Raw genomic sequence first — 17,671 nt, forward strand, 5'->3', positions numbered from 1 at the left:
TCATAGAAAAATCATTAAAGGTCCAAATCAGAATCTGTAAATTCTGAGAGTTTGGAAAATGAGTCTAGTTTGTTCATAAATTTTCTCATGATTTTTAGTAACCTCCAATTTGGGTGAAATAGTCCATAATCAGAGATTGGTCCGGATGTTTTCTTGAAATGATAGGCAGTTTTGTAAAAATCACCATAAATTGTAGAAAAATCGTATGGAGATGTGCAAGTAGCCATTCTAGATCTAAGAACCTAAACTACTATCACCAAATACAGTTTTGAAAACTAAAATGTTTAAGCTGTCCAAAACAGTCCGTGATTGGAGTTCAAACTTTCCGATGAAAGCTGTTGGAAAAGCTTAGTTGTGTTCTTGGTGTTTTAACTTGTATTCCCCCCTTAAAACTAAAGAAAATATGAAAAGATAGGGGTATGAACTCACCTTATATTATTTAAGTGGGTGAATGTTGAAGAAGAGAAGTGTTCAACTCAAGAACACTTGGAGGATTGCTTGATGATTCGAGAATCTAACACTAATGTGATGGAATTTGTGTAAGCATTCTATGATTTTGAGTAGGAGGATGTGTAATAATCATAAGAAAGATGATGATACTTACCAAATGAAGGAGAAAAGCCTTGGAGTATGCCTTTAAGTTCTCGAAATTGAGAGAGAAAGATGAGAGAGTTTGGAGTGTGATTCTTGGTGGAAAATGAGAGAATGAATGAAGTGTGAGGAGAGAGGGTGAATTTCCAGCTCTAAGAACGTGGGAAATGGCTGGAAATAATGAGAAAGTACATTGACATGACCTAGGTATGGTGGAAGGAGTGTGGCTGGTCATGGAGTGGGTGTGGGTGGTTGCTTGTGTCATAATCTAAAGGAAAGTCAACACTCCACCTTTTGTACTTCACCCACTCTTATTGGATAAGGTTTATCCCCAAAAAAGTGATTAATTAATAAATATGGAGCCTTATATGTTAAAATAAAGTTTTGGGAGAAAATCCCGCGTTAAAATGATGAAAAATGGGTTTAAAATGAAATCGTAGTCGAAAACCAGGTGGAAAAAGGCTTCCTGCGAAACCACTCGGTACTGGGCTGAGGTTCGGTCCCAATGTTGTTGGGCCCGAAGGTGAAGTCAGGCGAACTGAGTCGAAGGCGAAGGTCAGGAGCGAAAGCAAACTTCGGGTTCGGGTCATCAGGCTTCGATTCGGTAGGTTCGGTCCTTATAGCAGCGTCGGTTCTTCCTAGTTTCGGTCCGAGAGAGAAGGTTCGGTTCCTTGGTTCGTAGGGGCTTCGGGTCAGCGGGGTTCGGTCCCTATAGGGGACTTTCGGCTCTAAGAGGCTTCGGCCCAAAAGGATGGGTTTCGGGTCCTTAAGCCTATTTTACTCGTTTTTACCCCGTTTTAAGTGGTTTTTGACCCGTTTAAGGGTCGGGATGGCCCAAATGGTTACAAAAAGTCACGAGAACTTTTGAGAGATTCGGGAGAGATTTTTAATAGAGAGAGAGAGACAAAATGAAAACGATCGAGAGAGGTTTCGTTTGTGACATTTTTGAGTGTCCGGCTTCGCAACGCTAGGTCCGTAAACCCCGTTAAGCCACGTTTAAGGATCTTACACACTCCCGATGAGTATGCAACATTGTTTTGTCAGTTTAGTTCATTACTTACCACAATTTTAGGTTAAGGAAATCTAGATATAAACTCTTCAATTGATGATTTCTCATTAGAATAGCGAGTTGTATAGTAAATACCTAACATAAGCCCTAGTACACAAGGGTTAATTGAGTCGACCGGTTTGACTTGTTGACTTTAGTTGAATTTGACTTGACCGGAAATTGTCGGTTGTCACATCATCTGATCATCAAGCTGCCCGGCTACAGAGTCTGAGCTTGATCCCTCGTCAGCTACCATTTGGTCTACCTCTAAGCGTCACTATTCATGGAAATATATCATCACGATCATCATAATACTCATCATACTCGAGGGATCTTACACACTACAAGTTCCCTGGTCTTATCTCAGCCTTCCTTGATTCGAGTACAGATCCTCTGCTTTCAGTAGTACGGGCCCATACTACCTTCCACATCTATCCATACTTTCCTCAAGAACTGCCTTGACTCCTCCAAGTCCCTTCTACTACCATTGATGTTCTCATGCTAATCTCATCCTAGACATGCCCCAGGGAAAATCTTTGTCTCACCCGATCCTCAGTTGCTGAATGACACCCCAATAATGTCAACTAGCTACCTCATGAACATAGCCACATGCAACAGAGATCAGATAATCCTTCGAGTAAAAGACTCGTCCCTAGAACGGATGGACTCAAACAAGAGCTGCACAATAGGGCCAAGTCCATCACTCTGAGATTATCCAGCTTGTGCCACATGTGACTTAGCATATTCACTTACTAGCTAACTCACATCACTAGAAGTCTCACAAAGCATAAAGCAAGCAACATTCAGAAAATGGAAAAACTAACCACATAACCCAATCAAACTATTCCATCCTCTACTCAAGAATATGTACTAGCATGCAATTCATAAAGCTCATGCACAAATATCAGGCATAACCTAAACAGGCAATCCTACCCCTGGCTGATCAATTCTAACATGCAAGTCTACTAGCTCATAAAAGCATACAAGGCATCTCTTCCTAGATCCTTAACTCTAATCTAGCATGTTGTTCTACATAAACTGATATCATAACATAGCATAAACTTGTATGGGTAATTTGGGAGTACTTACTTGAGCTCGGTTGATCGCATGCACCACACCCTTTTCTCTTTCCAAAGCTCTTTTCTTCTTTTTAAGTTTCTTTTTTCAAAATTCTTTTCGAAATGTTTTTCTTTTAAAAACCTTATACCATTTCATCGGTTTGAGTTCATAAACACCCAAGAGTGTGCCCGAATCCCTCAAACCAAGGCTCTGATACCAACTTGTAACATCCCAAAAATACAACCCAAAATTTTTGTTTGAAAACATTACTATACCATAATATCAAATATCAGAAGATAAAAATCATGAATCGTGTATCTCAAAATGTCATAATAAATATATCAAATCGAAACTAGTGTCAAGATTATATCAAAATATTAGAGTCTAACTCCCAGACTAAAACTGTGGTGTGTGCCATGCCATCATCTCGAGCCCTTCCCTTTGCTAGCTGAAGTACCTGAAACCAAAATTGAAACTGTAAGCACGAAGCTTAGTGAGCTCCCCCAAACTACCACATACCATACAATAACATATAAAGCACATACTGGGCCTCGCCCACTGCATCGGACCGAAGTCCGGAACTGACTAGGGCCTTGCCCACTGCATCGGACCGAAGTCCGGAACTAACTAGGGCCTTGCCCACTGCATCGGACCGAAGTCTGGAACTGCATCGGACCGAAGTCCGGAACTACTAACCCTAGTATAACATAATCATGGCATATAACATAAACATATATACTGCATACTGCATCAGACCATAGGCCGGAACACATAACACATACCATGCCTGTATCACAAAGACATCAAGCATACTGAACTACTGCATTGGACTGTAGTCCGGAACTACTGCTAACTAAATGGGCCGGCATTGTGGCCGTAGACCCGTTCCTACTGGAAGGAAAACTCACCTCACACTACTGAAGTCCTGCTGACAAAACCATAGCTGTTGGATGACAGATTCCCGATCTGTCAATATCAAAATAACATCCAATTAATAATTGGGTTCCAACTCATAACCATAAATCCATACTTGGGTAAAAGACCACTTTACCCCTATCTTTGCTTGACTCAAGCCCAATCCCCAAACCAAAGGCCCAAAAGTCTAATAATGGACCAAGCCCAACTATGGCCCCATTTTCCAAATTGGGCCCAAACCTCTACATGGACTTCCCTTAAGGCCTAATTATTCAATCCAGTCCAACATCTCTCATTCTAAGGGCCCAGTATCATACAACCATCTAGGCCCAAACGATGGCCCATCTATGGCCCAATTTTCAAAATTAGGCCCACTCCTTCATATGGTCCTTACCCTAAAGCCCAACTAATTACTTTAGTCCATTTGATTATTCTTGGATGGCCCAACACAAAGCCTAAGTGAATATTAGGGTTTTCTCACTTAGCCCATTAAGGACTTAATCCGTTAAGTCCTTTACTAGATAATTGATATGGAGAAATTGGGATTAATACACAATCCAATCTCAATGGCCCAAAAGAGGGTCCAATAAGTCCAAGGCCAAAATACTTGCAATTAGGGTTTTTCACTCAAACATGGCCCAATAAGCCCAAATAAGTCTTTAAACCCATTTAGGTATTGCTAGGTCCATTAGGGTTTGCTTGTGGGGCACCACCCACTACCGCCTCGGGTAGTGGTCACCATGGCGGCTCACGGCGGAGGCCACCACCTTACGGTGGTGGTTACTATTATTATTTTCATTATTCCATGCTAATTACAATTACAAGGCTTTTATCCAAAATACACACACTAACAACCACACCATGGTGGCCGACGGTGGCTCGTGGTGGCGGAAGCTTCTCCGTGAATCCCTGCTAAACAAAACACACATACAACCTCGTAACTAACGGAAACAACAATAACATGTGAACACACACCCATAAATACACCACATCTACCTCCCATGGTGGCTGATGGCGGTGGAATAAGGCAGAAACGGCGACCCCGACGGCGTTAACAGCGAAAGCCACCATGGCCAGCCGCCATGGTGGTTCTTCTCAGTTGCCGGCGAACAACCCAACACGCAATAGATCTGGAAACGGCCTCCCGCCAGGTAGCGCACGACGAGCGGCAACAACACAACCTTGGTAGCCGACGATGGATACTACAACAGTGGGATAAGGTGGCAGTTGGACAGAAGGCGGCGGTAGGAGTAGGCGTTGGAACCGCAGCAACAAAACATCGAGACAACAGCCCTTGCACGTCGTCACTGGCAACAGAACAGTAGCAACATTGGCACCACCTGCCTCTCGGGAGGCACTCCCGGCAACTCCTCGGGAAAAATGTCCGGGAACTCACACACTATCGGGACCTCATCGACCGACCTCGGTCTCTCTGCATCTACTCTCGTATCCACCACATAAGCCACAAACCCGCTACAGCCCTGCTGTAGTCTCTGCCTCGCTCTAGCGGCCGAACAAAATGCTAACCCAGAACGGGTACCCTCGCCATAAACCATAAGAACTCCCCCACTAGGGTCTCGTAAAGTCACCAGCTGTCGCTCGCAGTCGATAACCGCTCCAAACCTGCTCAACCAGTCCATGCCCACGATGACACGGACATCTCCCATCGCAATCAGGACCAAATCAATCGGACACTCAACGCTGAAGATCTCGAGTACACATCCTCGAATCACATCAGTGGCATACACCGCTCTCTCGCCAGCTATGGAAACTCGCAAAGGTCGACTCAACGCCTCCCGACAGATACTGATGTGCTGACTAAAGGCTAATGACACAAAAGACCGAGTCGCACCCGAGTCAAATAACACCAAAGCAGGTACATAATTCACAAGAAATGTACCTACGCACATCATAATATAAGCATAATACCACAAACTCAAAAAAAATGAAAGAATACATACCAACCACAACATTGGGTGTTGCGCGGACCTCCTCCAATGTCAACTGGAAGGCTCTCCCACGAGCCTTTGGCTCCTCGGCCTTCACTGGCCGACCCTCTGTAGCTCGAACGGCAGCAGGGGCAGATCCCTGCGATGCTCCCTATGCTGACCCCCGCAACTGCGGACACTCGGCTTTCCGGTGTCCAGTCTGGTTGTGGTGAAAACAGACTGCAAACCCCTTGGGGAAATCCTTGGTCATGTTCCCCTCCTTGCCACACTTGTAGCAAGACCCTGCTCTGCAAACCCCCTCATGACTCTTGCCGCACTTGCCACAAGTGCGGCCTTCTGGTTCCCTAATCTCGAATCGGTAGGCTTGGCCCGCTTGGCTGCCGGCTGGGACTGTGCCGGTCGCCGATCCCTCTCCTGAGACTCCGCCTCCTCCCTGGCCTGAGTCTCGAGCTCAATCTCCCTCTTCCGGGCATTTTCCTGAAGCTCGGCACATGTCCGGTACGACGAGTTCGCCACGAAATCGCGGATGTCTCTCCTTAGAATGCACAAATACCGAATCATGTGTGTCTGCTCAGAAGACACGTGCTCAGGGCAGAACATCGCCCTCTCATGGAACATCCTGGTGATCATTGTAACATACTTGGTACCCTGCTTGAGGGTCAAGAACTCCTGGGCCAAACGCTCCCTTTCCACCGGGGGAACGTACTCATCACGAAACATAGCGGTGAACCTATCCCAGGTCATCGTGGAAAGCTCTACAGAAGAATAGTGCGCTGTCACAAACTTCCACCAGTCCTTCGCTCCCAAGCGAAGATGGTTCAGCACGAACCGAACTCTCAGATGCTCCGGAAAAGAACAGTATAGAAGCATCCCTCAGTATCAAAAATCCATCTCATCGCAGCGATCGGATCCTGCGTCCCATCAAACTCTGGTGGCTTCGTGTTGCTGAACTCTCGGTATAGCAACGAGTCACCCCCCTGTGGCCTCGCATCAGCGACGGTTGCGGTGGCCACAGCAACAACAGCATTAGAAAGAGCAGTGTAACGCTCGTCAAAAGTCTCGATCAGAGTGGTCTTGATAGACCCAAACATCTTCGGTATCACGGCTTGGATGGCAGCAGCCACCTCCTCGTGAATCAACCTGCGGATCTCCTCATCACTAACACCACTGCTCTCAGGTGTGTGGCGTGTCCCAACCATGATGTCTTTGAAATACAACATAAAATATTAGAGACTCGCTCGAGCATACTCGCACTCGATAACTCAACGCTACTCGTTCCCTGGTACCCTAAGGATTCTTACTTGACCTGCGTACTGCTCCGGTGTCTTCAGTAGTATGGGCCCAATACTACCTCCACCCTGCATCAGTATTCACCCCAAGTCCCCATCCTAGGATTCCAAATCCCAAGTAATCTAATATCACTATGCATAGTCTACTCTCTAGCAGGTCTCTTATAAGCTCCTCGCTGATATCTATTCACTCTCAAGCATCTCCTAGCTACGAAACCCCTAGGCTAAGGCATCACAAATCAGGCCACTCTAGTCCTAATAAGAATACCTAGCCTACTCTAGCATACATAACATATTATCTCATATCTCATAGCACATAATATAAGGGTATTTTGAGAAGTCACCGTTCCGGCTCTGGCTGATCGTACACACTGCTCTGCTCTGCTCTTTTCAAAAACTTTTTACTCCTTGAGAAAAATTTTGTGATTTTATTTTGAAAATCTCTCAAATCCTCAGTTTGAGTTCAGATACGCCCGAAGGTGCACCCGAATCCCTCAAACCAAGGCTTTGATACCAACTTGTAACACCGAAATTTTCAAATAATTTTTCACATTTTAACAACATACTTTCATTCATAAATATTATAAAAATGTCATTGTATCACATATCAATCCATAGAAACACAACCCAAGATCATAATGTATAAAAACTCCTCATGTGTGTATTGATCATGTCGGCGCCTTCACGCGATCCTCACTTGTACCTGGAGCACATAAGACCACACTGTAAGCATAAATGCTTAGTGAGTTCCCCAAAATACCACATATAAAACATAATAGCCACTCAAGGCTATCACTATGTGGACCCTCCGATCCTAACTCTGTGGACCCTCTGGTCCTAACTCTGTGAACCATCCGGTTCTAACTCTGTGAACCTTCCGGTTCTAACTCTGTAAACTCTGGAACATACACGACATAAATCACATAGAAATAATGCAGTGTATCACAAGCAGATAAATAACATACAAGATTCTCTGTCATATAACTCTAATTACCACTCTAGGTAAAGTATATTGAGAAGACTCACCTCGGGTAACTCGGTAATCTCGAACTCGGTAAAATCTGGTCTAGCCTCCGCCTAATCACATGGAATAAGCACTCTAATCAATGCAACTCTCAAGGCTAGACTAATCCCTCTCTTAGCACTCTCAGAAGAATAAAGGACCATTTTACCCCACTCATGGCTCAAAGACCCTAACATTGACCAAACCCTAAAAGTCAATAAAGTCAACTCTCCGGGTTACGCTGCGCGTACCAAACCTGTACGTTGGGCGTACCCGGCAACCTCACAGAAACGAGGAACGTGACCCCCTACGCTGCGCGCACTAGGATTATGCCCCACGTAACTCCCAGTTTCAAACTCCTTAGCTTTTGGGGTCTTAAACGGTTAAGACACACATCTAACTTTCATATCTGATCACCCCAAAGCCTCTTAATCCATAAAGTTGGCGACTTTAAGCCTTTGCATGGCTGCAAAAGTCACCAACACCCATAACATTCCATTTCCATCACTTAAAAGCTCATAACTCAAGCATGGCTCCATAACAACGACCAAGTTGGGATTTTTATGGATCAACATCACACATAACACTGAAATGGGACAGATCTAGGTCCAAGGAGCCCCTCTTGCTCATAAAGTCTTCACCTTTGGGACTTAAACCCTAGAAATGGACCATAAAACACCAACCAAAATAAAGGGGAAAGTTCTGAGCTTTTTACCTCAAAGTGAAGCTCCTTCCTCTGAAGAACTCAGATCCAAGCTTGAACTTCAAACCCTAGCCTCTACAAGCTCCTCTCCTTCTTCTTCACTAGCACACAAAGGCACCTTTAGCTCAAAACACTCACACACAAGCTTTAGGACGAAGCAAATGCTCTCTTAGGGTTTCACTCTCTGAGATGGTGGTTGAGGATAAGGCCTTAGCATTCCTTTTATAGTGCACAAGCCATAATTAGGGTTTTCATCTGGTCCCACTACGCCCAGCGTAACCCTGGGTACGCCCAGCGTTCCTTGGCGAGTCCGCATCCAACTTAAGTGCATGAGTACGTGCAGTGTACTCTCCAGTACGCCCAACGTACTCATTTGAAACCTTTTCCACTCAAGGTCTAATCTTGACAACTTGACAAAAGAGAAGGGTTAAACAATTGTACCTGAATTTTGGGATGTTACAATTATCCTCCACTAGAACCAGACTTCGCCCTCGAAGTCTCATGCTGAAAACAACTCCGGATGCTGCTCCCGCATCTCTGACTCTAGCTCCCAAGTCAGTTCGGACCCCTTCCGATTTTGCCACTGGACCTGAACCAGAGGCACCTCCTTGTTCCTCAGAACCTTGATCTTCTGGTCCAAGATCGCGATCGGTCTCTCAACATACTTCAGACTCGCGTCCACCTGGATATCCTCCAATGGCACCACTGCCGACTCGTCGGCTATACACTTCCTGAGCTGAGACACGTGGAAGGTATCATGAATCTGGCTCAACTCCAAAGGTAGCTCCAAACAATATGCTACCCTGCCCACCCTCACGGTCACCCTGAACGGCCCAATATACCGAGGCCCCAGCTTGCCCCCTTCCTGAATTGAATCACTCCTTTCCAAGGAGACACTTTCAGTTGCACGAAGTCTCCCACTTGGAACTCAAGCTCGGATCGTCGCCTATCCACATCACTCTTCTTACGACTCTGAGCCGTCAAAAACATCTATCTAACCTTTTGTATCTGCTCTTTCATCTAAAGCACTATCTCAGTGCTGCCCATCACTCGCTGCCCTACCTCTCCCCAACATATGGGAGTTCGACACCTCCTCCCATACAACAACTCGAAGGGAGGCATACCAATGCTCGAATGGTGACTGTTGTTATAGGAAAACTCAGCCAATGGAAAATATGTGTCTCAACTCCCTCCAAAGTCCAACACACATGCCGGAAGCATTTCCTCGATCGTTTGAATCGTCCCCTCACTCTGTGCGTCCGTTTGTGGGTGGTAAGGGGTACTGAAATGCAGCCTCGTACCCAACTCCTCATGGAACTTCTTCCAGAACCTGGAAGTGAAACGCACATCTCGATCTAACACAATCGATATTGGTACACCATGCCGCGATACCACCTCCCTCACATACACCTCCGCCAGCCTCTCTATGGAAGAGCTCTCACTGATAGCAACGAAATGAGCGCTCTTTGTCAGCCAGTCGACGATCACCCAAATTGCATCGACACCCCTCGTGGTCCTCGGAAATTTGGTGATGAAATCCATAGAATTATGTTCCCACTTCCATTGAGGAACCTCAAGTGGCTGCAACTTGCCATGTGGACACTGGTGCTCGGCCTTAACCCTGCGACAGGTCAAGCACCTCTCTACAAACCACGCCACATCCCTCTTCATACAGGGCCACCAATAGTCTCTCTTCAGGTCCAAATACATCTTAGTGGCACCGGATGGATCGAAAACCTCGACCTGTGCGCCTCCTCCATCAAAAATGGTACGTGCCCCACTCTCAAATGGCACCCAAATCCGGCTCTGGAAGGTTATAAGCCCTCGGCTATCGGCAATGAACTCAGTTACCTACCTGATCACTCGTTCTCTCTCGCGGTTCTCCAGTCTCATGGCCTCTACCTGGGCCTCCCGAATGGTGTCCAACACCGGAGTCATCACTGTCAACCTCATACAAACATCTCGTATCGGGGCACTCTCCGCCCTACGACTCAAGGCGTCGGCTACAACGTTAGCCTTGCCCGGGAGGTACAGGATCTCGCACTCATAATCCTTTACCACATCCAACCATCTCCTCTGGCGCATGTTCAGGTTGGGCTGATCCATCAGATACTTCAAGCTCTTGTGGTCCGTGTATATGGTACACTGAACCCCATACAAATAGTGACACCAGATCTTGAGGGCGAACACCATAGCCCCCAACTCCAGATTGTGAGTAGGATACCTCGTCTCATGAGGCTTCCACTGCCTCGATGTGTATGTTATCACATGCCCTCTCTGCATCAACACCGCACCCAATCCTGATATCGACACGTCACAATATACCACAAAATCCTCCATCCCCTCCGGAAGGGCTAACACTGGGGCTTTGCATAATCTCTGGAGAAGTGTCTCGAATGAGGCCTGCTGCTCCGAGCCCCAACTGAAAGCCACGCCCTTCTGACTCAACCTGGTGAGAAGAACAACAATCCTGGATAAATCCTTGATAAATCTCCGTTAATAACCGGCCAACCCCAGAAAACTCCTGATCTCTGAAGAGGATCTCGGCACCTCCCAACTCATCACCGCCTCAATCTTGGCCGGATCGACCAATATCCCATTCTGGTTGACGAGGTGTCCTAGGAACTGGAACTCTCGTAACCAGAATTCGCACTTGGAGAATTTGGCGTAAAGCATCTTCGATCTCATAACTCCTAGGATCTCCCTCAAATGATCCTCATGCTGCTCTCTGGATCTCGAATACACTAATATATCATCAATGAACACGATCACCGAACGATCCAACATCGGCCTGCACACCCTGTTCATGAGATCCATTGAACGCCTTCGGTGCATTAGTGATCCCGAAAGGCATCACCACGAACTTGTAATGCCCATAACGAGTCCTGAACGCTGTCTTCTGGATATCCTCATCACACACTCTCATCTAATGATATCCAGACCTCAGATCAATCTTGGAGAACCAAGACGCTCGCTGCAACTGATTGAACAAATCGTCGATCCTCGGTAAGGGGTAATGGTTCTTAACCGTCAGCTTGTTCAACTTCCGGTAATCAATGCACATCTGGTGTGAACCATCCTTTTTATTGAAAAAAAGGATCGGCACTCCCCACGGCGAGCTACTCGGCCGAATAAACCCCTCCCCCAGCAACTCCTGCAGCTGTGAGGATAAATCATGCATCTCTGGTGGTGCAAGACGATAGGGCACCTTGGCGATAGGCGTTGCCCCCGGGTCCAAATCGATACGAAACTCTACATGCCTCTCGGGAGGCACTCCCGGCAATTCCTTGTGAAAAACGTCCGGGAACTCACGCACTATCGGGACCTCATCGACCGACCTTGGTCTCTCTGCATCTGCTCTCGTATCCACCACATAAGCCACAAACCCGCTAAAGCCCTGTTTTAGGCTCTGCCTTGCTCTAGCGGCCGAACAAAATGCTGACTCAAAACGGGTACCCTCACCATAAACCGTAAGAACTCCCCCGCTAGGGTCTCGTATGGTCACCAGTTGCCGCTCGCAGTCAATAACCGCTCCAAACTTGCTCAACCAGTCCATGCCCACGATGACACAGACATCTCCCATTGCAATCAGGACCATATCAATCGGAAACTCAACGCCGAAGATCTCGAGTACACATCCTCGAATCAAATCAGTGGCATACATCCCTCTCTCATAAGCTATGGAAACTCGCAAAGGTCGACTCAACGCCTCCCGACAGATACTGATGTGCTAACTAAAGGCTAACGACACAAAAGACCGACTCGTACCCGAGTCAAATAACACCAAAGCAGGTACATAATTCACAAGAAATGTACCTATGCACATCATAATATAAGCATAATACCACAAACTCAAAAAAAATAAATGAAAGAATACATACCAACCACAACATTGGGTGTTGCGCGGACCTCCTCCAATGTCAACTGGAAGGCTCTCCCACGAGCCTTTGGCTCCTCGGCCTTCACTGGACGACTCTCTGTAGCTCGAACGGCAGCAGGGTCACATCCCTGCGATGCTCCCTGTGCTGACCCCCGCAACTGCGGACACTCGGCCTTCCGGTGTCCAGTCTGGTTGGAGTGAAAACAAACTGCAAACCCCTTGGGGAAATCCTTGGCCATGTGCCCCTCCTTCCCACACTTGTAGCAACACCCTGCTCTGCCAACCCCTCATGACTCTTGCCGCACATGCCACAAGTGCGGCCCTTATGGTTCCCTAATCTCGAATGGGCGGGCTTGGCCCGCTTGGCTGCCGGCTGGGACTGTGCGGGTCGACGTTCCCTCCCCTGAGACTCAGCCTCCTCCATGGCCTCAGTCTCGAGCTCAATCACCTTCTTCCGTGCATTTTCCTGAAGCTCGGAAAATGTCTGGTACGACAAGTTCGCCATGAACTCGCGGATGTCTCTCCTCAGAATGCTCAAATACCGACTCATGCATGCCTGCTTAGAAGACACGTGCTCAGGGCAGAACATCGCCCTCTCATGGAACATCCTGGTGATCATTGTAACATACTTGGTACCCTGCTTGAGGGTCAAGAACTCCTGGGCCAAACGCTCCCTTTCCACCGGGGGAACGTACTCATCACGAAACATAGCGGTGAACCTATCCTAGGTCACCGCGGCAAGCTCTACAGAAGAATAGTGCGCTGTCATAAACTTACACCAGTCCTTCGTTCCCAAGCAAAGCTGGTTCAGCGCGAACCAAACTCTCAGATGCTCCGGACAAGAACACGTATAAAAGCATCCCTCAGTATCATAAATCCATCTCATCGCAGTGATCGGATCCTGCGTCCCGTCAAACTCTGGTGGGTTCGTGTTGCTGAACTCTCGGTACAGCAACGAGTCACCCCCCTATGGCCTCGCAGCAGCGACGGCTGCGGTGGCCGCAACAACAGCAGCATCAGAAAGAGCAGTGTAACACACATTAAAAGTCTCGATCAGAGTGGTCTTGATAGACCCAAACATCTCCGGTATATCGGCTCGGATGGCAGCAGCCACCTCCTTGTGAATCAACCTGTGGATCTCCTCATCACTAACACCACTACTCTCAGGTGTGTCGCATGTCCCAACCATGATGTCTCTGAAATACAAAAATAAAATATCAGAGACTCGCTCGAGCATACTCGCACTCGATAACTCAACGCTACTCGTTCCCTGGTACCCAATGGATTCTTACTTGACCTGCGTACTGCTCCGGTGTCTTCAGTAGTACGGGCCCAATACTACCGTCCACACCGCATCAGTATTCACCCCAAGTCCTCCTCCTAGGATTCCAAATCCCAAGTACTCTAATCTCACTATGCATAGTTTACTCTCTAGCAGGTCTCTTATAAGCTCCTCGTTGCTATCTATTCACTCTCAAGCATCTCCAAGCAACAAAACCCCTAGGCTAAGGCATCAAAAATCAGGTCACTCTAGTCCTAATAAGAATACGTAGCCTACTTTAGCATGCATAACATATTATCTCATATCTCATAACACATAATATAAGGGTATTTTGGGAAATCACCGTTCCGGCGCTGGCTGATCGTACACACTCCTCTACTCTGCTCTTTTCAAAAAAAAATTACTCCTTGAGAAAAATTTTTTGATTTTATTTTGAAAATCTATCAAATCCTCAGTTTGAGTTCAGATACACCCGAAGGTGCACCCGAATCCCTCAAACCAAGGCTCTAATACCAACTTGTAACACCGAAATTTTCAAATAATTTTTCACATTTTAACAACATACTTTCATTCATAAATATTATAAAAATGTCATTGTATCACATATCAATCCATAGAAACACAACCCAAGATCATAATGTATAAAAACTCCTCATATGTGTACTGATCATGTCGGCGCCTTCACGCGATCCTCACTGGTACCTGGAGCACATAAGACCACACTGTAAGCATAAATGCTTAGTGAGTTCCCCAAAATACCACATATAACACATAATAGCCACTCGAGGATATCACTATGTGGACCCTTCGGTCCTAACTCTGTAGACCCTCTGGTCCTAACTCTATGAACCATCCGGTTCTAACTCTGTGAACCTTCCGGTTCTAACTCTGTAAACTCTGGAACATACACGACATGAATCACATAGAAATAATGCAGTGTATCACAATCAGATAAATAACATACAAGATTCTCTGTCATATAAATCTAATTACCACTCTAGGTAAAGTATAGTGAGAAGACTCACCTCGGGTAACTCGGTAATCTCGAACTCGGTAGAATCAGGTCTAGCCTCCGCCTAATCACATGGAATAAGCACTCTAATCAATGCAACTCTCAAGGCTAGACTAATCCCTCTCTTAGCACTCACATAAGGGTAAAAGACCATTTTACCCCACTCATGGCTCAAAGACCCTAACATTGACCAAACCCTAAAAGTCAACAAAAGTCAACTCTCCGGGTTACACTGCACGTACCAAACCTGTACGTTGGGCGTACCCGACAACCTCACAGAGACGGGGAACGCGACCCCCTACGCTGCGCGTATTGGGATTATGCCCCGTGTAACTCCCAGTTTCAGACTCCTTAGCTTTTCTGGGTCTTAAACGGTTAAGAAACACGTCCAACTTTCAGATCTGGCCACCCCAAAGCCTCTTAATCCATAAAGTTGGTGACTTTAAGCCTTTGCATGGCTGTAAAAGTCACCCACACCCATAACATTCCATTTCCAACACTTAAAAGCTCATAAATCAAGCATGGCTCCATAACAACAACCAAGTTGGGATTTTTATGGATCAACATCACACATAACACTGAAATGGGACAGATCTAGGTCCATGGAGCCCCTCTTTCTCATAAAGTCTCCACCTTTGGGACATAAACCCTAGAAATGGACCATAAAACACCAACCAAAATAAAGAGGAAAGTTCTGAACTTTTTACCTCAAAGTGAAGCTCCTTCCTCTGAAGAACTCAGATTTAATCTTGAACTTCACACCCTAGCATCCACAAGCTCCTCTCCTTCTTCTTCACTAACACACAAAGGCACCTTTATTTCAAAACACTCACACACAAGCTTTAGTACGAAGGAAATGCTCTCTTAGGGTTTCACTCTCTAATATGGTGGCTGAGGATAAGGCCTTAGCACTCCTTTTATAGTGCACAAGCCACAATTAGGGTTTGCATCTGGGCCCGCTATGCCCAGTGTAACCCTGGGTACACCCAGCGTACCTAGGCGAGTCCGCGTCCAACTTAAGTGCATGAGTACGCGCAACGTACTCTCCATTACGCCCAGCGTACTCATTTGCAACAATTTCCCCTCAAGGGCTAATCTTGACATCTTGACAAAAGAGAAGGGTTAAACAGCTATATCTGAATTTCGGGATATTACATCCCTGATATAAATGTCGGCCAACTTCTCGGCCGAAATGCTCTCCTGAATCGGAATAAAATGGGCGCTCTTGGTCAATCGATCAATGATGACCCAAATCGAATCCATTCCTCGCGCGGTCCTGGGAAGCTTCGTGATAAAATCCATAGTGATGTCCTCCCATTTCCATAGCAGAATATACAATGGCTGGGTCTTGCTGTGTGGTCTCTGTTTCTTGGCCTTGACCTTCCTGCAGGTCCAACATCTCTTAACAAATCAAGCTACGTCCCTCTTCATGCAGGGCCGCCAATAATCAAGATGAAGATCCCTGTACATCTTCGTCGCCTCGGTATTAATAAAAAACCTGGATTTGTGCGCCTCCTTGATCATGTCCTGGCGTACACCCCCATGATATGGGACCCACACTCTACGGTGTAGCGTTAACAACCCATGATTGTCATAATCAAAGGAGGAAACTTGACCCACGTAACCCTCACTCTTACGGTGTTCCTCCTTCATGTCCTCCTACTGGGCCTCCCGAATCCGCTCCAATAGCGGAGTCACAACCTTCATCCTCATACAGATATCCCTGATCGGCGTTTCCTTTCCGCTAAGCACGTCGGCCACGACATTAGCCTTTCCTAGGTGGTAGAGGATCTCACAATCATAATCTTTTACCACATCAAGCCACCGATGATGTCTCATATGTAGATTTGGCTGATCCATAAGATACCTCAGTCTCTTATGGTGTGTGTAAATGGTACAAAGAACCCCATAAAGGTAATGACGCCAAATCTTGAGGGCGAAAACAATAGCCCCCCAGCTCCAGATCATGCGTCAGATAGTTCTCCTTGTGAGGCTTTAACTGCCTCGAAGAGTAAGTGATAACATGCCCTCTCTGCATCAATACTGCGCCCAAACCCGAGATGGACGCATTGCAATACACTACAAAATCATCCATGCCCTCCGGCAGGGCTAAGATTGGCGCCTCGCACAATCTCTGTCTTAACATCTCAAATGCGACATGTTGTTCAGGCCCCCAGCGAAAGACCACGACTTTCCTTGTCAACCGGGTCAGGTGCACGGCTATCTTGGACTATTCCTAAATGAATCTCCGATAATAGCCTGCTAATCCCAAAAAGCTCTGAATCTCAGATGGAGACCTCAGAACCTCCCACCTCATCACGGCCTCTACCTTGGCTGGGTCAATTGATGTGTATTAAACTAACTAGTTTTAACCTACTTTTTATTTATGAATTTGACACATAAAAGGCAGTGAACCTGTCAATTGGTAATATGAATTAGCAAGTAGGTTATCGAACTAAGGGAACGGAAATTAATCTAACTATTAGAATTATCTAAAACAATTAGTAAAATAGAGGGGTTTTCTCTAGTTTTGCAAGACTAGAAACTTAAATAAAATTTAAATAATCAACTAACAGCTGAAAACACGTAAAAACAAACTAAATTTAATGACCAAAAGGGTTTCTGTTTAGGTTCAACTCATTTACTCCTATGGTTAATTTTTTATGGTAATGTAATGGATTAATCGTTATTGGCTACCGAGTAAGGTGATTAGATTCACATTCGTTATTACCAATCCTTAGAAAATAAATTAATTTAAGCAGTGATCAAGTGGTTAAACTAATAAATTCCATAGTTTAATTATTCGGGTTAAATATGACTTGTAATTAGCTAATTAAATTGGTGATTCAATTAACCTCTTGTTGATGGCGTATCACACAAGCTCACACATTAATTTACCCATTCTCTAGTTAATCCTAGTTTCATATTCACTATTCCTAG

The sequence above is a fragment of the Lactuca serriola genome, chromosome 9 (assembly GCF_051521515.1).
Source record: "Lactuca serriola cultivar US96UC23 chromosome 9, Lser_US96UC23_V15, whole genome shotgun sequence".
Taxonomy (NCBI): Eukaryota; Viridiplantae; Streptophyta; class Magnoliopsida; order Asterales; family Asteraceae; genus Lactuca; species Lactuca serriola.